At 32.6% G+C, this 21,970-nt stretch overlaps 1 protein-coding gene across 2 annotated transcripts in view; it reads left to right on the top strand.

Annotated features, from left to right (window-relative positions):
* Window positions 1-21,970, top strand: part of LOC135962425 (uncharacterized) — a 109,350-nt gene that overhangs the window by 58,623 nt on the left and 28,757 nt on the right. Inside the window, exon 1 of one of the 2 annotated variants that reach the window (XM_065514348.1) lies at window positions 17,580-17,732. The exons of the other annotated variant lie outside the window; for it this stretch is intronic. The gene's annotated coding sequence lies outside the window, so the exon portion shown is untranslated. Of the gene's footprint in view, window positions 1-17,579; window positions 17,733-21,970 lie in introns of those variants that run through there. 2 annotated transcript variants of the gene reach the window in all.

The following is a 21,970-nucleotide window of genomic DNA, read 5'->3' as shown; positions in this document are numbered from 1 at the left end:
GAAATGGTATGAAGACAAAGATCGCCCAGGCGAGCCAAAAAAGTTTGAAGACCAAAAATTGTAGCCATTACTCCATGAAGATTGTTGTAAAACTCAACATGAGCTTCCAAAATTATTAGGAGCTACACAAGCAGCAATTTCAAAATATTTGCGAGCAGCTGGATTCACACAAAAGCAAGGAAATTGGGTGTCATACGAATTGAAACCGAGAGTCTTTGAAAGAAGATTTTGTATGTCTGAAATGATTTGGTGGGAGCTAAAGGGTCCGATCTATCATGAGCTACTGAAATCTGGTCAGACCATCACAGGGTACCTGTACCGAACGCAACTGATTCGTGTGAAGAGACCATTGTCCGAAAAACGCCCAGAATATTCGTCCAGACATGAAACTGTAATATTCCATCATGACAACACTCGGCCACAAGTTGCAATACCTGTTAAAAACTATTTAGAATGAAGATGTTGGAAGTTTTCACTTTTTAAATTTTTAATTATTTAGAATTTGAGTAGTTATTCTTTAGTCGGCTGACAGCCGGCTTTGAGCCGCCGACGATCATTTTTGTAGTCAGCCGCCGCCGCCGTGGAATTTAGGCGACGCAGATCTCTGTCCAGACCTTGGTCCATCCGCCTACTGTTTGTTTCGATTGATGCAGAACGCTCTCTTCACTTTGGAGTAGAGTAGCCGATATTGTCTTTTTTCTTTCTTGGCCTCAAAAGATAAGCAGTTCTTTTGGTTCGGAATCCATATGTTACCAGAATGATGGGAAAAGGTTATAGCTAGTGGCCAATACTTTGAATAAATTTATATTGTACAAATGTTTCAAAAAATAAGCTAAAAAATTTAAAAAAATTTCGCAATAGCAGCAACCAATCGATATATTTTGTTGTTCTTTGGAAGTTATTTAAAACAGCTTCAAAATGGTGAAAATAGAAAAATATTCTTAAGCAAAACATTAAAAACAATTCGTATATCTCTCCTGTTGCCTGTGGCCTACATTAAATTCGAAGGGTTAATTTATAGGGAACATAAAATTCGTCATTAGCTATTGTTCTTATCTAAATGATACTGAGAAATCTTATCTCAGTCCACTCATTCATGGAAACTTGAAACGATTATAAATGATAAGTGGGAAAACAAAAAAAATAAATAAACTAAAACATCCTCAACATTTAGTTGATTCTTTATTAGCTCTCTAGCAATTCTAAATAAAAGCCAGCAGCACAAAACACAAGTGGCAAAAAAGGGGGGAAATCAAGAAAACCAAACTGAAATTTCAACAAAATATTTGAATAGAATGACTGACTTGCTTTCGTTCTTTCTTTGACATTCATTGTCTTGAACAGCGTCCTTCAAAAACCAACAGAAAATCCAAATACAAACTAAATATTTTTGTGCTTCCAACTATTAATCTTATCTGATTTAATTCAAGTGCCCTAGACTTATGGTTGTTGGCCAGCCAAGAAATATTCAAAGATTACAACACAGTATTTTAAGCTTGTAAAACAAATCACTTAGCGGCCCACAAAATATTCCTTTAATCATTTATCAATTTCAATTAAAATTAGATGGATAATAACTGTTGTAATAAATCTCTTTTACTGTAATACATATGTATGTACGAATATGTCTGTCTCAGGATCGTGGAGGTTGATTAAAGGGCTAGAGTTTTATTTACAATAGGGGGAACCTTGTTATTATTGTTTTAACTATTTATTTGCCCTAGTAATTATTAATAGTACATCGAAGTTTACTTAGTTATTGCAGTTAAATAATTCCCTTGAAATACAGACACTTGTTTGTACATTTTATTTACATTTTAGATTAAAATATAAAATAGTTTATTTAGAAATCTAACAGAAATTCACGTGCTTAATTACTTATGTAGTTTGGTTTCAATTGTATTTATTTCATTGCTATTTAAATATGTACTTTTCAAATAGAATACACATTTCTTTATATAGATTATATATACACCTAAGGAAAAATTAGGTTTAAATAAGGGAATTACTTGAAAGTTAAAAAAGGCTTCTTTCAGAAGAACTTCTCGAACTCTTCAAAAATATATCTCAGTGACGATATGACTTCCTTGTTCGCATTCTTTAAATTCAAACACTTGCGTTGTGATCAAATATTTTCAGCATTTCTTTAGATCAATCGAAAGAAAACTTTTAGGCAAACAAATATTCAAGCAATATTAAATATTCGAGAGAGGAAATAATCCTAAAAAATTTTGTGTATTTGCAGCATAACGTGGTGGAGCACGATTAATACTCATTTGAATCAATTAACTTGAGTACAACCATACAAAACTCAATTTTAAGAACATCCTGGTAGAGAACCATTAAAACTCCTATTGCTGAAAAACTCGGAATATATATTTATACTTGATTGTCCTCAGCTTTCCTATATGTATTTTGGCTATTTTGTATAAGATCTGGCAATAGCTTCATATATCATGAGTTCCATAAGACATCACAAACAAACATTGACCTTGGGTCTTCCGATTATTTCTCATCATATTCGATAGAGACTTACATACTCTTTAGAGTCATTTGGCCATCAGCTTACCTATAGGTATTTTGGCTATCTCGCAGTAACTTCCTACATCATGAGTTCCATAAGATATCACAAACAAAATTGAGTCTTCCAATTAATTGGGACTTCCTTAATTTGCATATGGAAATTTAAATTTTTGGAAGAATCTCAACATATTTTACAACTAGGCTAAAGGCAGACTTCTAAATGTAAACACGGAAGAAACTGAAATGTTTCTGTTTACTGGGAAGAGAAAAATTCCATACTTGCAAGAAAATTAAAATATCTAGGAGTAGTGTTGAATAAAATATGGGCTCTAGACTCTAAATTGGGTAGCAACCTGGAAATTACCTATTGACTATGACACTATTGTTATACGACCAATCCTGACTTATGCAACAATAGTCTTTTGTTCATCACAGAAGAGGTGATGGAACATTAAGCCCCTGCTTACCTGGGCAAAAGCCAATAGATATACAGCTAAATAAACGAGATAGCTACAGACAAATGTGTGGAAGATGACATATTTCCAAAAGGCAAGATCACTGGATACCATTGAAGCCGAGAGACCTATAAAGGAAAATTTTTGCACCGAATCATTACTTGCGTTGAAAAATTAATCCATTACAATAACCCGAAGCGTAAGAGATCGTACGTGAAGCCCGGCCAACCGGTCAAATCGACACCAAATCCATGGCGCTAAGGTAATGCTCTGTATTTGGTGGGAGAAAAAGGGTCCTATCTATTATGAGCTGCTGAAATCTGTCCAGACCATCACAGAATCAACCTGTGATTCGTTTGAAGCAAGCATTTGCCGAAAAACACCCAGAATATGCGGCCAGACATGAAACTGTAATATTCCATCATCACAACACTCAGCCACAAGTTGCAATACTTTTTAAAAACTAATTAGAATGAAGTGGTTGGGAAGTTTTGCCTCACCCGATTTATTGTCCAGACCTTGATACATTCGCATACTGTATGTTTCTATTGATGCAGAACGCTCTCTCTGGGATACACTTCGAAATCCAAATGTTGTCAGCATATGGGAAAAGGTCAAAGCTAACAATGGCAACAATACTTTGAATAAATTTATATGGGCAATTGTGATGGAATAGAGGGAAGACAACTAGTATTTTATTGTATCACCAGAATTGTCGAAAAGAAGCAATGGAAAGCAGAAATGCTCACATCGCGCAATCCAGGAACCAACGGCTTTAAGATATATTGAAAGCTATTAAATGGTTAAAGTGCAATGGTAAAGCCGAAATTGTTCGGAATTTTCTCTGACTTCCAAATTATCAGAGCTCTTACAGATGAAACTGAACAGTGCTAGAATGTATGAAAGAAATGCCTACTGAACATATATGAATCTATAGATTATTTCGATCCCATTCCTCCATGGGATCATAGTTAATAAATAGCTCAGGACTCCAAGATTGATTGCTCTATGGATACCTTAACCATCCCGGAAGTTCAAAGAAAAACTCATGGAATAGACACATAGTGAGTGTAAGGAAATAAATTCTTAGTGAACATAGGTAAATCTAGCGATCATTCAGACCTCAATACGGCATGGAATCATAGGTAAGGAAGATGCAGAAAAGCTTTCAAAGATTGATTGGATACAGGCAACCTTAACAATGCTAAACCTTCCCGAAAGTTCGATAAAAAACTTATGAAATGTGCACATAATGAGAAATTCAAACAATGACTAGAATCTGTGGGGATAATAGCATCCTGGATTTAAGCATACCAGTATTGAGAAGACTAATAGAAGTTTTGATTGGTCATATTTAATTGAAGTCGCAACATTCACGCATGGAGCTTTCGGACATTGCAGTCTGTAGAAAGGAAGATGAAACTTTGGTGGAATAAAAGATAAATTTTTTTTCTAGGGATACAATACCTAACCTTGAACATATTAGTTAGTTATTAGTTATTGAAAGAAACTGGGGTTTTAACCTAGATGGTATACATATATACGGTTATTAGGATAGAATCTCTTAAGTGTACAATGGAATGTATTATCTGCTAACGTGTTTTAAGGTTATGGAACATTATATGCTCCTTCTTTTCAAGCTAACCTAACCTGACTGGCACTACATTCGATAGGGTAAGAGGTGGCGTTAAACTTGTTAATTCGTCTATTTTGTATTTCGTAATAAACTAATTTGTAATATTCTATTGAGGTTAGGTTATTATGTGTCCAAACAGTAAAACCGCCACTACATTGCTTAATTGTGAGCGTGTCAGGCCAAGAAGTTATGTTGCCTCGATTTAGTTGGGGCCATATCATTCTGGTTATCGTACAGGAGGGTTCACATTCTCATCTTGTCTGAGCGAGCTCATAGTAAAAATTACTAATTGGATAACGAAATATTGCTACATTCATTTGGAATTATAATATATAACCTAATTCCGAATTGCTGAATATAGACTCCTGAGCCAACTTGATCTCTCTTACTATAACCGTCCTTATAGACTGAGAGACTCGTTGTGTCATGCAAAGGTGAATCCATTAATTCCGAGTTGTACGGACTTGAGAATTCGAAGTTAGGAAGGGCCTGGAAATGTTTAGTTAATAAATATTCAGTATTGATCCTAGACCATAACTCCTCTGCATATCTGGATATCCCCTTTTCTTAAGATGAAATATCGCTTGACTCTTGCCTCATCCCTAACGAGCAGAGATCATATAGATCATTTGGGTTTTGGGGCACTATCTTGTATATGCCGTTTTCTGACAAATATCAACCAGAATTGGTTGCAATTGTGACTACATGTGAATGTAGGTTTTACTTTCGATGGTTAGGAGGTATCTCTCTGCACTGGTAACTGCAATAACTCTGTTTCATCGGGAGACTTGATCAGCGACAGGATGTTGAATACTGTGATCTTTGTGGAAGCGCCAAAGATTACTGTCACTGTTAAGAACGCCACTGTTCTGTTTTGATCAACAAATAAATGATTTTCGGGAGATCGACGAACGAACCTTTCGGAGCATAACTATTTTACCGTGGTGATCTTCCACAGCTTGGTAATAAATAAACCGATGCCTATGGGGAGTTTATTTTAAATTCGCAGCTGAACAGAGTCTTACTGGCACAAGGGAAATTAGTGGCTCCAGGACTTATCCTGACTGGTTTATTGGTGAGGTCCCTTCGGGGAGCTCATAGAGGCTGTGGAAAGAAGATTGTTGTTTAATTGGCTGATGTTTGTGCTAGTGGCAAACTTCGGTCAACGAAATACAGTTACTGTTGCCAAAACAACAAAGCCATTGAAAGTAGTGATGGCAATTGGTTCAGGAGTTTGAAAATGTATTTGAGTGGGTGGTGTTCGTGTCATGTTGGTTGGGACTTGGCTCTCGGTCGAGGTCAGTTGTGTGTGGCCACAGCCTGAATTATATCGGCTTGGAGGGTTTTGATAGCTAATCACATGCTGGACTGGTAACACAGAACGGATGCAGCTCGTTTCAATAATTGTCCCAGCCTTGGCTTGACTAAGCTATTTAACATTTTTATTAATGCATAATCACTCAGTTTTCAAATAATTTTTTAGAGTTTTTCATAACAAAATTTTAAAATTATTCATATAAATTTTCCTAAAACGACTTAAGCTGTTTGGCGATATTGCCACAAATCAAACCAATTTTTTTTTGTTTGAGCGTAAAGTTCAAATCATATACAACAGACTACAATTGAATAACAATAGATTAATTTTATAACAATAAAAAAATTCATTTTTTTTTGCAAACACACTCTTATGTATAAATAAATAATAGCGTGTAAATATTTAATATTGTATTAAAAAAAATAAGAAAAAACGTTTGTTTGTTATCATTTTAAACAATTTTAATCGTATCAGAGGCAATTGTTTGATTGAGGTTGTTGTACTAGAGACAATAATTTAAATACACATTTTTTTTTAAATTTATTTTGAAATGTGTTTATTTATTTGTTGTATGAATTAAAATTATGTGTTACGCTTAAAGAAATACGCTAAACAGTGGGTACTCTATAAACAAAATAATTATAAAAGGAAAAATAAACATGTTTACTTAGTAACTAATTTGGTCAATTTGATTCTACAATAGTTTGTAAAAGGTTCTGAATAATTTAGAACATTTGTACAATATAAATTTATTCAAAGTATTGCTAGCTATGACATTTTCCCATCATTCTGGCAACATATGGATTCCAAGCCAAAATAACTGCTCATCTTTAGAGGCCAATAACGAATCAATCCAATTTCGGATACTCTGTTCTGAAGTGTAGCGTATCCCAAAGAGAACGTTCTGCATCGTTCAAAACAAATAGTAGTCAGACGGGGCAAGGTCTGGACTATAAATCGGGTGAGGAAAAACTACTTCATTCTAAATACTTTTTAACAGGTATTGCAACATGTGGCCTAGCGTTGTCATGATGGAATAATACGATATCATGTCTCGGCGTTTTTCGACCAATGCTCGCTTCAAACCAATCAGTTGAGTTCGTTATAGGTTCCCTGTGATGATCTGGCCAGATTTCAGCAGCTCATAATAGATAGGACTCTTTTGGTCCCACCAAATACAGAGCATTGCCTAGCGCCATGGATATTTGGCTTTGGTGTCGATTCAGCTGGTTGGCCGGGCTTCACATTTGACCTATTACGCTTCGGGTTATCGTAATGGATCAATTTTTCATCCCAAATAATGATTCGGTGCAAAAATTATTTTCTTTTATGGCGTTCAAGCATCATTTCGGACATGCGAAATCATCTTTCGGCTTCAATTCGTATGGAACCCTATTTCTGCTGCTTGCAAACGTTTTGAAATTGCGGAATGAGTAGCTCTCAATGATTTTGCAAGCTTTTGTTGAATTTAACAAACATCTTCATGGAGTAATGCCTCCAATTCTTGGTCTTTGAACTTTTTTAGCTGGCCTGTTCGATATTTGGCTTCCGTGTCAAAATCACAAATTCTGAACCGAACAAACCATCTCTGAAAAATTACTTAAACGTCTTGTTATCTCAGCGAAGTACTCATCTCATTGATAAACCTTAAGTTAGTTTTTCTTTCAGATCGTTTTACTCAGATACTCTAAGCAAATTTTCAAAGATTTTTCACTATTTTTTTGGGAATTTTTAAAGAGCTTCAAATAAAAATATTGCCTTTAAACTGTGTATAATCTATTTTAAATTAAAATTAACCAATTTACTTCTCAATGACAATCATATACAAAATCTTTTGTCTCACATGTTTATTCCATAATTCGAGAATATTCTCAAGAGTATTTTCGCAATAATAAATACAGCAATAATAATAAAAACAAAATCAAATACTTGAATCTTTGTTGTTACCAATTCCCTTATCATTTACATGTGTTTGCAGTAACAAATACCAATTTTCTCTTTTCTCTTCCTTGGGGAAATTCTCTTATAATTGGCTGGCAGCTTTGATTTTGTCCGGATCTTTTTTGGTAAAAAACCACAACCAGACATAATACCTTTATGTTAGTAATAGAAATAAGTAGTAATGTGTATTAATAATAATAATACGGGCTACAACTAGCACTTACTTATCACACATTTTCACTCTAATTGTCTACTGATAAGGAATTTTGAATATTCAGTTTGTCTTGTGGATAGGTTTTAGGTATAATTAGTTGGTTGTTGGGTTTGTAACTCTAAAAGAGCAAAATTAAATTAAACTACTTACTTTGATAGTAATAAAATAACTCGTTTACATGTAAGGATTATAATGGGTGTATGACTTAAAAATGCGGGATTTTTGCCATTGCTAGCTATTACCTTTTCCCATCTTATTGGCAACATATGGATTCCACGCAAAATATACTGCTCATCTTTTGAGGCCAAGAACGAATCAACCCAGAGAGATCATTACCTTAGCTCAATGGATATTTGGCTTTAGTGTCGATTCGGCTGGATGGACGGATTTCACATACGATCTCTTAAGTTTCGGGTTATCGTAATAGATCCATTTTTCATCGCAATTAATAATTCGGCGAAAAACGATTTTCTTTTATAGCGTTCAAGCATCATTTCGGACATGCAAAATCGTCTTTCAAAGTCACTCGGCTTCAATTAGTATGGTACCAAATTTCTTTGCTTTTGAATGAATCCTGATTGAGTAGCTCCCAATGATTTTGTTAGATCTTGTCGAGTTTTACAACAATCTTCATGGAGTAATGCCTCCAATTCTTGATGTTCTTTGGCTTCCGTGTCAAAATCACCACGTCCAAACCGAACAAACCATCTCTCGCACGTTGGAACACATTCATCAAAAGTATAAGTGAGCAAGCGGTGTGTTTCAGCGGCACTTTTTTCAAATTAAAGAAATAAAGCAAAACTTCCCGCATATGACGCTTTGTTGGTACAGAATTCTATATTTTCGAAGCAAAAAAACGTTGGTTTTTACACTATAGTTTTCAATAACTTAGTGAGAATGAATGACAGATATGTACCCTTCAAAATGTCATATAAGTTATTAAAAACAAAAACCGCATTCAAAAGATACACCATCTACTGTAAATCCCGAATTTTTAGGTCATACACCCAATAGTAACTCATTGATAGGAAGAACTTGCAGAAATTATTACCAGTAAATGGAGAAAGTCGAGTTTTAAAGTTTAACTAATTGAGAATCTCAGAATCTGCCTGCTTAACAATCCAATTCTTTGTTGTTGTTACAATAGGTCTGCTGTCAGCGAAAGTTCTTCACTTGGGAAAAAACTTCCGTTTGATACAACTGTCTCAGCTTTGGACGAGTTAGACTTGGCTCTCTCCGGTGCCAATTTTTACATGCAAAGCATTGTGTTGGAACTATGTAAATAGGTTATGGGAGGGATGAAAAAGGGAGTCGATTTGAACTTTCCTACATTGAAAATGACAGGAAAAACTTCAGCGGGATGTTTGTTCTACATACGGACAGTACGGTTAAAAAACGAATTTTCCCTGTAGTGTGTTGTGCGGTCCACTAAGGAATGTGTTCTTGATGAAAAACTTGTATTACATAAAAATCTGCGGTTATCAGGAACAATATCCCTAATTTCATCAGAACACATTCCATTGTAGTACCAATAGAACAGTGAAATGCGTCCGAAGTTGCGTCGGTGCTCCAGCGAATCAATAGAGTTATCCAACCCTACTGTCACCTTCGCCCTGTCCAGTAAAGCTGGGTTTTCGCATACACCGTAATCGGCGCCGATAACGAAAACTGAAACTGAAAAACGTTGGTGTTCGTCACCGTCTCGTTTCTAAATTGTTTTCGTTTTAGTTGGGTGCGTTGCGGCATAAAACAGAAACGAAATTATTTTTTAATTTTGGATGTCGCACATTAAATAGAATTTCATTATTTTTGACAAAATCCATTATTTTTTCCTGTTCCAATAAAGAAAATTTATTTTTTTTATTCATTTTGATTTTCATTAAATTTGAAATAAAAAATAATTAAAATAATTTCGTTCCTACAGCATCGAAAACAACCTACTTGAAGTTGTTTTCGTTCCGGCCCCAAATGACAGGTTTTTCGTTACTGATCGGTGCCGTTTCGTTCCCAATTTTCGTTGCCGGTTTCTGAAACGAACTTTTTTTCGGTGCAAATGTATGGAATTTCGTTTTCGGTGCCGATTACGGTGTATGCGGAAACGTAGCTTAAGCGGTCGGGAAGCTCCGGACCATATATGGGAGATGTATTCCATTTTCGGTCGGATATAGGTGGTGTAAAGGTAGGATCACACGATTGCCGCAATGCACCAATTATTGGTCTATTTTATACGTCAATCGTGTGATTTCACAACTTATTGGCTCATATGTCAAACCACAACAATATTGTGCTTATTTGGCCCAATCAAATGCAACCCTGGTGCGGCAATCATGTGAATGCTTGATAGGCAACATGCACCAATAAAAATGTTAAAAATACACCAATATTTATTGTGTTCTAGTGCGGCAATCAAAGAAGACAATTAGCGCCAATATTAATTTTTGTAAATGAAATATTGTTTTTGTGAGCCACTCTCTGACCCACATACATCTTTTAACATTTCTTTATTAATTTTTTTATATGATAATTAAGGCCGACGCAATTTTCTTTTTTTATTTAACAAATAATTTTTTCAAAAATAGATTGTTTTTACATTTATGTAAACAAAACAAAATTTAAAATCTAGCACAACAGCTGTTTCTCCGAGTTGCCGTAAACTAGAACAATCGTGTGACTGAAATGCGACAATTATTGCCACTATATCGCTTTGCGCCAATTTACGACAATCAAATTTATATAAAATGAAGCAATCATGTGACTGCAGAGAATTTGATTGGGACAATTTCTTTATTGGGCCCCAATTCAGCACAATAAAAATTGTATTAAATTGGTTCATTGCGGCAATCGTGTGATCCTACCTTAAGTAGTGAGGAGATCAGATGGAGTCAAGTAATTCCTACATTGTTTTAGAAAACCGAGACACTTGAATTCCAGAACATTGTATTCCATAACATCAAGAGCGTCTGATTCCACAATATTCACACCACCCATAAATAAAGATGAACCGACATGGTCAGTCGTTCGTTATGTATCTTGCGATCGTTGAAAGAGACCCTATTCGCACGACCCCATTCAGAGATTGTCAGAAGGTCCTTCATTGTCCCAATCTCCGACAGTCTTGGTCTGTAACTGAACGGCAAATGTTGCTGTCATCTGCAAAATAATATATAGCATTGGAAGTTTGACGTTCTCTTTGAGGACGTTACGTTACCGTTTTTTTATGATTATAAGAATTGATTTTATATGTGAAAACTTAAATAAATGTTTCGGTTAGGATACAGCATGACATTGGATTAAGTACTTCAACTGAATGTTTCCATAGTTGGTTTCTATAAGTAGATTGTTCGAACAATCGACATTTTGTTTAAAAAAAGGCGAAAAGTCTAAATCGAATTTTTGTTTGGAAAAAATTCAAACAATCGATGACAGTGCTATTATGAATTGTTGACTTTTCATAAATAGCTAAATTGAAAAAGTCAAAAATATTAAAAGGTCGAAAATATTGAATTGTTCAACCCTAATTGATGAAGTGTATATAATATTCGGCTTAATTGGAACTTATTTGCTATTTGATTCTATTTGGCCGCCACAACAACACATGCTTATAAGATTAAATTTTAACGATACACGATTACAACGCATTACAACAACGCGTACGAATGTACGTAGGTATGAATGTGAAAATGTATCACTCTCTCACGCTAACAAATTTCCTTTAGCTGCTACAATTTTGCACTGTAGTATTTACAGCAAAACTACAATAAAAAAAAACAAGAATGAAATTTGAAAACAAAATACCAGAACAATAAATGCAAACACAAAATATTTCAGATTTTTAGTTCAACAAAACAATAAACATATACTAACTACACCATTTCCAAAATTGTATTTCAGAACATTGTAATAATATTTCAATATTTTCCTCAACTGTTTCGACAGCCATGTTTGGTGCTGGGAGCAATAATTTTAGTTTGAATTTTATCACCTCCAGAACTTGTTCTAAACAATCGTTGTGGAGCTAGCACACGTTATGTGGAACGGTTCTGGGACCAGTTCTTAAGTCAATGATTTTTGTTTGTAATTGTCACCCTCGTCGAACTAGTTCTTCAGTCAGTGATTTTTTTTGGAAATTGTCACGTTAGAAACTAGTTTCAAGAAGGTGATGAGGTATTTTTATTGTTTCTATGATTAATTTATATAATTAGCCTTAGAACACTTAAATTTACCGAGTAAATATATTTTGTAAAACAATTCGTTTCCCAAATATTGCCGCAGACGCAACATTCCAACATTCCCTGTAAGTGCCATAGAACTGGTTCCTTAGAAACCCTATAAAAGTGTTCTCAGAATCGATTCCACAAACAATTGCGACATCACTAGTTCCAAGGCTGTCATTAAAGAATCTGAAGTAGTTCTGATTACACTCGTTCTAGAACTAGTTCTTTTAGAGCAAGTTCTGCAAATGTTCCTATTAATAGTATTTAATTTATTTTATTATTTAAAAGTAATTCAACTCAGATATATTGTGAAATTCAATTCGAAATGGTGTATTATTAGTATATTTCGCTAAGACAAACAAACATGCTGCTGATTCGTGTTTTTAGCTGAGTGTGTGTTTGAGAGAGAGAGTGAGTGATTGTCACTCACTACTACATACTCATGACAAAAGGAAGAATAATAAAAATAAACTGCGAAAAACCAAATCAAATCTTCAACAATTTTCCTTGTTTTTTTTTCTCATCTATTGAGTATTTTATGGGTATTTTTGTTCTACTTATTTTTCGTGTTTAGAAATGTGTTTGTTGTAAGGTAATGTCAGCTACTAATACTACATAATAATAGTCAAAGTTTACAGTGACTCAAAAAAGAAGTAGTATAATATTTTTAAAATTTCCGATATTAGAAATTAGCTGAAAAGATGAAATTCTCACTAGTAGTTGAATGCGTTTCTGGTTAGATTTATCACTTTTTAATAAGGTTGGCTCTTTTTTCCCCTGAGATACCCTTTCAGCTAAAATATCGTTGCCGAAATAAGCCAAAATATCGTTACCATTATATATTAAGCGTTTCGATTCGGTAGCCAACCTTAAGTTAATAAATTTCCACAAGTGTTTCGAATTGAATTACATACTCTTTTACAAGGTTAGGTACCGTTACCGCAAAGCTACCGTTACCCCTGAACTACCACTTCAGCTCGACTATCGTTATATTTAAAATTCCAACATTTGTCTCTCGCGAAAGTGCGAAATCCAGCACTTTTTAACAAGATTGGCTACTGTTACCGTTAAGCTTTCGTTATATCCAAAATACTGTTATGAATAATTTGAAATTGTGGGAATAATAATTTTAATTTTGCAGGATTGAGTTTATTAAAATCCTTATTGAATACCTTCTTTGACAATATATTTCAAAATTTTGTAAATTTTATTAATAGACTGTGCGACAAAAGAAATAACGTATAAAAAACCCATTTGTCCTAAATTTATGCACTGATAAGCCAGTAACTTAGTTGAATATCAACTGATTTTAAGTTTCTCAGCGGATTTAGAAAGAAGAAACTTTGGTCTTTCGAATGGTGTATTTGAAATTTAAGTGTTATTGGGGTCCAGTATCTTTCTTTTCGGCCTCTTAAATTGTATTTGGATTCAGCCGAATACAGAACAGTATTCTGTTTCTGCCTGCACCAATTTGAATATTCTTTGGCAAATTGTATACGATCAATGCGATTTTTTTTAGAAATAGGAGTTTTTTGCGAGGCGATAGTAACCAAGACCAGAATCTTTTGCTCTTGGAATCATGGATTCCAAGAGAAAAGAACTGCTCATCTTTTGAGGTCAAGAACGAATTAAGCCAATATCGAATACTCTGTTCCAAATTGAAGCTTATCCCAGAGGGAGCGTTCTACATCGATCGAAACAAATAGGAGTCGATCGGGGCAAGGTCTGGACTATAAGGAAGTTAAAGCGAAACTTTCCAACCACTTCATTATAAATAGTTTATAACAGGTATAGCAACATGTGATTGAGTATTGTCATGATGGAATATTTCATGTCTAGCCTCATATTCTGGGAGTTTTTCGGAAAATGCTCGCTTAAAACGAATCATTTGCATTCGGTACAGGTTCCATGTTCCATGTTCCTCATAATAGATAAGAACCTTTTCTCTCACCAAATATAGAACATTGCCTTAGAGTCTTTTTTTGTATATTTGACTTTGGAGTCGACTAGGCTGGTTGACCAGGCTTCACAAACGGTATCTTACGCTTCTGGTTATCCTAATGGATCCAATTTTCATCGCAAGTAATGATTCCGTGCAAAAATTATTTCTTTTATAGCGCTCAAGCAGCATTTCGGACATGCAAAATCGTCTTTCAAGTTGTCTCTGCTTCAATTCGTATGGTACCTAATTTCCCTGCTTCGGGATGAATATTGCTGCTCGCAAACGTTTTGAAATTGCTGCTTGAGTAGCTTCCAATGATTTTGCAAGCTCTTGTTGAATTTGAAAACAATCTTCAAATAATGCCTCCAATTCTTGATCTTAAAACTTTTTTTGGCTGGCCTGGGCGATCTTTGTCTTTTGTGTCAAAATCTTCAGTTCTAAACCGAACAAAGCATCTCTTGGACGTTGAAACCGATTGAACATATTCTTTGTATTCCGAGTCACCCTCGTGAGAAGGGTATATATAAGTTTGTCATTCCGTTTGTAATTTCTACATTTTCATTTCCGACCCTACACAGAAAAAATTATATTTCTATTTAAACATTTATCCCATATTGAACTGGTTTCAATTATTTCATAATTAAATCAAGTATTCATTTGCTCAAAAACAAAATTTCTTGATATTTTCTATTGAATTTTGAGTTTTGAATTTGATTATTTTGACAATTGAATATACAATTTTCGTTATTGGCTGAATTTCAAATACAAAAATTATTGAATAGATAATTTTCGTAATTGAAAACACAAAATATAACAAAAATGTGTTTTCAATTACGAAAGTTATCTATTCAATAATTTTTGTATTTGAAATTCAACCAATAACGAATATTGTATATTCAATTGTCAAAATAATCAAATTCAAAACTCAAAACTCAATAGAAAATATCAAGAAATTTTGTTTTTGAGCAAATGAATACTTGATTTAATTATAAAATAATTGAAACCAGTTCAATATGTGACAAATATTTGAATTGAAACGGTTTAAGAAATAGTTTTTTCTGTGTATAAAGTACATCAACTTTCCGAAGCCCCCAAATAACTTACATACACGATTCATACATCAATATCTCCGTAATTCTTTCGGCTCGGTTGCTATTTAAAATCGAGAAAATCGGAGATATAAGGAAAAAACCAGGACAACCTCGATTTCTGACCTATATCTGGATTACTAAGTCATTAATATAGACAATATGGATATCTAATGATAGACCTTTGCAATGACATATATAAGACCATAATGGATCAAAATCGGAAAAAATATTTTTTAACCTTAATTTTTTTTTTCACTAACAATTTTTTTTCGCATATATTAAAACAAAAAAAAAATAAAAAAAAAAATTTAAAAAAATAAATTTTAAAAAAACAATTCGAAAAAATTTTTTTCCCAAAAAAATTAAAAAACAACTTAGGAAAAAAAAAATTTTGTTTACCTGAAAATATTTAAAATTTTTATTTTGAAGTATAATTTGGTGAAGGGTATATAAGATTTGGCACAACCGAATATAGCTCTCTTACTTGTATAAATTAAAAAAGTAAAGCAAAACTTCACGCATATGACGATTTGTTGGTACAAAAAAAAAAACAAATTCATTAATGGTTGCCGTAATTCATAATGGAATTAATTCATAACAGAATTAATTCCATGTTTGAATGTTTAAATTTTTGTTAATTCAAATCTAATGAAAATCGAATTAAAATATTTTTTCTTCATTCAGTTTTGTTTTTGTTTTGCTTTTAATCATTTACAAAATGAATTGAAAAACTTAAAGCTTTTTTTATAATTTGAATTGAAGAAAAATTTAATCATTCAATATATTTTTAAAAATATTTTGTAATGGATTTGAATTCAAGAGAATTTGAATGATGAATGATGAATAAATGAATTAATTCTATAAAGAATGGATTCTCAAAAGGCATGAATTCAATAGATTTGAAGTACAAAGGAATTAGGCCAATGAATTCATTAATACACAGAGAAAACAGATTCGTGATAGCAACCGAATTTGTTGCCAATCGAATGATTCGGTTGCACACATAGAATTTTTCGATTCTATCAACAGAAAGTCAGTTGATAAAGAAGAATTTCGGTTGAAGTAACCAAACTTTTGTTACTATTTCTTAAATTTTGTAGCCACAACTGTGAAATTCGGTCACGAAGATAGAATCATTCGATTGGCGACAAATTCGGTTGCCAACACGAATCTGTTTTCTCTGTGTAGAAAGGTTAAGAGATACAATTTATTTTGATTTCGAAAGTGGAATTAAGAATTAATTTTTTGGAACCTTTGTTTATAACAGATAATTTTGTGCTTCAATCCAACATGAAAATCTTAGAAATATACATTTATATTTTGGTTTGAAAACTAAAATTATGGAATATAGTTTTCAAATAAAGTTTCCATTGTTTCGAATGTAATAGTTATTTAGAATTACATGATCGGCCTCTGATATTCGGCGAAGGGATGGTTATCTCTAAGAGCGATATTTATACGGTAATCTACAATCACTATTTCTTAGCTGTAGCTTGTCCGATCGAGTAATGTTTATTGTTCGATTACCTTTTTGAGTCACTGTATGTAAGTGGAAATATCTGTGTGTGCGTGAATGTAGTAATAGAATTAAAAATAAACTTTGCCTGAAACGAAACAATGTAAGTACATACTATTGTAGTGCTCTAGTATAATCTTAATTCACATATTATTGTTGTTTTGTATATTAGTTAGTATATTTGGACATTTAGTAGTCCGTCTTCTCAGTCTGTACATACTTACATATTTTCAATTTATTTGTGTATATTTTTATAAGAGATTTCCAATTGAGAGGCTCACATTGGCCTTTTGTCGTTGGACTACTACTACTACTCTATTCGTAAAATATATATTTACACACTTGATGTTGTTTTGATTTGCTGGTATGTGATTGATGCACACATGTATGTATGTGTGAAGTCATTGAAGATTAAAAAAAAAACATTGATGAAAATTTATTTTAGTCGTCGTTTTAGAATACACCGTAATGGAAGCGTTTACGAGCACGCGACAAAAGTTGGCGTTATAATTCGCCATTTAAATCGCGGGCTCTTGTTTATTTGAAAAAATAAAGCGAGAAAACGAAAACATAAACAATAATAATAATAACAATAACGGTTAATAATTTTATATTAATAGTGTTTAACAATTAACATACATACATAAATATTTCGTTAATTATTTGTGTATTTTACTTCCTTTTCGCCTTCGTTTAAAAATAATAAAAAAATATTATTGCCTATTTACAGGCTATATTGAATCCATGTCATTAATACATATTTATTTGTTGCTGTTGTGTTTGTTCGCGTGTGAAATGTCACGAGAAAAACGTGTCTTGAAATTGTAATTATTTTTTTTTTGGCGTTTCAATATTATTTGCTGTGTAAACCAAGTGTGTAACAAAGTTAGTTTGAGTTTTATTTTTTTTTTAAATAAAATAAAAAATATATTTTAAGATTTAATTGTGTTTATAAAGTGTTTGTTTCGTGTTTCAATTACATATTTTTTGTTTAAAAAGTAAGTGTTTTTTTTTGTAGCAACATTCTAAAAGTTAATATATGGGCAATTTCATATCATCGTACGTGACATTTGTACGCCTATAGAAAGGAATAGATTTTGCAAAAATAAGAGTATCTGAAAAATAATTTGGTCTTTAAGTTCCATTCAGAGGTTACTACTATATTTTAAAATAATAAAAAGTTCTTTCGAAATATTGTTGTCCAAAATATTGAGCGAAATAAGGGTATATCGTAAGTGACATAAAACGGAACTCATTTTGAGGTACATGTATAAATATGCGAAAATATTCGAATCGTGAGAGGCATTATGTTTTCTTTTAATTTCTTACACTAAACGAAATATTTTTCCTTTAAAATCCGTCCTTTATAATCATTGGATGATTTTATAATAAATAAAATTTAATATCGTACGTGACATACCGTACGTGACAGATTTTTCTCTTATAATAAAACAATATATATTCTGTAAATATATACAGAGAAAACAGATTCGTGTTAGCAACCGAATTTGTTGCCAATCGAATGATTTTACCTTAGTAACCGAATTTTACAGTTGTGGCTACAAAATTTTGGAAGGGGTAACAAAAGTATGGTTGCTTCATCCGAAATTCTTCTTTAACAAATGACTTTCTGTTGATAGAACCGAAAAGTTATACATATGTGTGCAACCGAATCATTCGATTGGCTACAAATTCGGTTGCTCTCACGATTCTGTTTTCTCTGTGTATGTATACAAAAACTAAAAAAGTGAATAGAAAATATACATTCGGTTTCAATAAACAATTTGACAATAGCAAAAAAAAAAACCATCAGAGTCAAATTCATTTCATACTACAAGCTAATTGGGAGCCTAGTTTTCACCGCAATTTTAGCCTAAAACATTAAAAAAATTAAATATAATCACCCCTATCGCGAATCAATATTTCACATGAAATGTGTCCCCTTTTCCCATTTTTCGTTCATAAACTTTGTTCACGTGAAAAAAATCCCCAACATGGGAAATTTTTAGATGGAATTTTGTAAACAATAAACAGCTGTTACGAACAAAATCAACTATTGTGAATGAAAAGTTCAGGGGAATATCGCGATAGCAATTTTCCCTTCGAGGGAAATGGATATTTCATGGGAACATAAATTTCACATGTTGTTTACGATAGGGGTGAATATTTCACATGAAATATGTTCCCTTTTCCCATTTTTCGTTCATAAACTTTGTTCACGTGAAAGATGGAATTTTGTAAACAATAAACAGCTGTTACGAACAAAAGCAACTATTGTGAATGAAAAGTTCAGAGGAATATCACGATAGCAATTTTCCCTTCGAGGGAAATGGATATTTCACGGGAACATACATTTCACATGTTTTTCATGATAGGGGTGATTTTCCCTTTTCCTTTTTTCGTTTATAAACTTTGTTCACGTGAAAAAATCCCCTTGTTTTGAAATTTTTAGATGGAATTTTGTAAACAATAAACAGCTGTTACGAACAAAATTAACTATTGTGAATGAAAAGTTCATGGGAATTTCACGATAGCAATTTTCCCTTCGAGGGATTCACATGTTATTGCCGATAGGGGTGAATCAGTTTAAACTATTATTTTTGTCTTTAAAATGTTGTAATATGATCTAAATACTTTCACAAAGTAACATTTTATTATTATCTTCTATTCAAATCATCTTGAAAAAAAGTTTCAACGGTTTTTGTGTTTTCAGTCGTGGTAGCGATTCTCGTGGAATTGCTCATATTTAAAAAATTTACCTATGCAGTCGAAGGGTTATTGATGAATTTTGAAAAAATTTTCCAAATATGATTGAGGGAAATTATATAACTTAAGACAGATCTTTCAGATTGTTATTTTTTTTTAATATAGTTCAATATAGTTTTATTACAATTTTGTTATAAAATACGGTATTTAATATGTATTATTGTTTTTTTTTTAAGATTAGAATTTGTTTGTTTTGTTTAATAAATTAAAAACTATTTATTTTGTTTTAGATTAAAATAATGTGAGACGTTATTGTAAACATTATCCTTGAACTAATTTACAATTATAAAGTGTCAAATTAGTACTAAGGAGTGAGATCGAAAAATTCTTAACATACATATATGTTTATAAAAAAGAAACCACTAAACTTACAGCTTTAATTTTTTTTTTATTTGATTGAAATTATTATTACAATTTACAAAAAAAATTATTTTTATAGTTTTAATCACTAGTGATGAAATTTTGAACCTTTTTCGGAAACCCTTCCATTAACGTTTTTATAGTGCTTTCTGTCACTTTGCTCGAACATGTAGTCCATCTCCGTTTAAAATCTACCACACTTTTGGACACCTTTTTTGTACTCTTCAATTCTCTTTTAACAAGAGCCCAATATCTCTCCACTGGCCTTAGCTCCGGGCAGTTTGGAGGATTTGCCTCTCTTGGTACAAATACCACATTATTGTTCTTGTACCACTCAAGGGCTTGTTTGCCATAGTGACAGGATGCCAAGTCAGGCCAAAAATAAGTGGACACATTATGAAGTCTTATGAATGGAAGCAGCCTTTTTTGTAAACATTCCTTGATGTAAATTTCGGTATTTATAGAGCCCGTTGTAACAAATGAGTGGCTTCTTTTGCCGCAACTGCATATTGCTTGCCATACCAAGAACTTTCTGGGAAATTTTGTCTGCTTTTGGGTCCTAAACTTTTCTTCAACATTCCCTCGAGCATCAGCAACATAAAATTTTTGACCTGGAAGTTGCGAAAAATCTGCCAGAACATACGTTTCGTCATCCATTATGCAGCAAGAATATTTTTTTATAAAACTTGACTTCAATTTCCGTGCTCTGTTTTTGGCCTCTAAATTTTTAGTAGCGTTCCTGTCAGGAACTTTTTGAGCCTTGTATGTTTTTAAACCTGCATTAGCTTTAACTTTTCGTACCAAATAGTCCGAGCACTGAGCTAACCGGGCTGCTTTCCTACCGGATGTGTTGGGAGCTCTTTTGAAAATGCGTTCTATTTTTTTGGCTTTAGAAACATCATGTGGACCATTCCTTCTACCTGAACCAGGTTTTCTATCAACTGACAAGTTCTCCCGGTACTGTTTAATAACATTGGAAACAGTTTGACGGCAGACCTTTGTATGCTTGGCCAACTTTTTGTAAGACCAAGTTGGGTTTTGTTGAAAATATTTAATAATTTCAGTACGCACTTTTTTCTGGTCACTCATTTTAATCAGATTAACAAAAAAATTAATATAATTGACATTACACATAATAACTGACATGTTTTTCAAAGGTAACTTGATCAAAAAAAAAATTCAAATAATACTTGGGTTAAAAAATGTAATGAAAAACGTGTGTTAAGAATTTTTCGATCTCACTCCTTATATACAATAATAAAATTAAAAAAAAAAAAAAAAAACTAAAAGTTCAATGTTCTACGCGTGCATCAGTTTGAATAAAAATAATAAAAACGCTTATACAATGTGACAAATTAAATTATAAAATAATTAAAATTGTTATATGAGACTAGACTAGATAGAGATAAATAATCTTTATTTAATGAAATTATTAAAAATTAATTGCATTTTTGTTTTCCTTAATTATTCATGACATATCGTTGGTGAATCCAAAGACCGACAGACAGTTTGTCTTAAAATATTGTATAAATTAGCATACAGCCAAACTCTGTCATTATCTGTGTATTGGATGGCGTTTGAAAGTAAAATTAGCTAGAAATTATAGAAATCTAGGAAACCACTTTATACGGAAATTATAACAAATACCGAACGAGTGTATTGTATATTATAAATGTTATCAGTAGAGGCAAACAAAAAAAAAAAAAAAATAGAAAAAAAAAGAATGAGGAACAAAGTGAGCAAATTTTAATACAATAAAGATTAGTTAGAAAATGTATATTCTTCTGTTTAAAATTATTTTATAACAATAATACTTATGAGTGAGTATTATTAAAGACAGATAGACATACTTTAAGTAAATCTTAAATATACATAAAGAATTTGACAAATTAGAGCAAAAGTACATAAAGAATTCTTTTTTTCAGCTATTTTTTGAATGCGAAGTTTAACTATAGGCTGCCTCATTACGAGTATAAACGAATCTAAAATTAATATAA

The sequence above is a fragment of the Calliphora vicina genome, chromosome 5, assembly GCF_958450345.1.
Source record: "Calliphora vicina chromosome 5, idCalVici1.1, whole genome shotgun sequence".
Lineage (NCBI taxonomy): Eukaryota > Metazoa > Arthropoda > Insecta > Diptera > Calliphoridae > Calliphora > Calliphora vicina.
The sequence above is the reverse complement of the archived record's forward strand: the minus strand, read 5'-3'. Positions and strand labels throughout refer to the sequence as shown.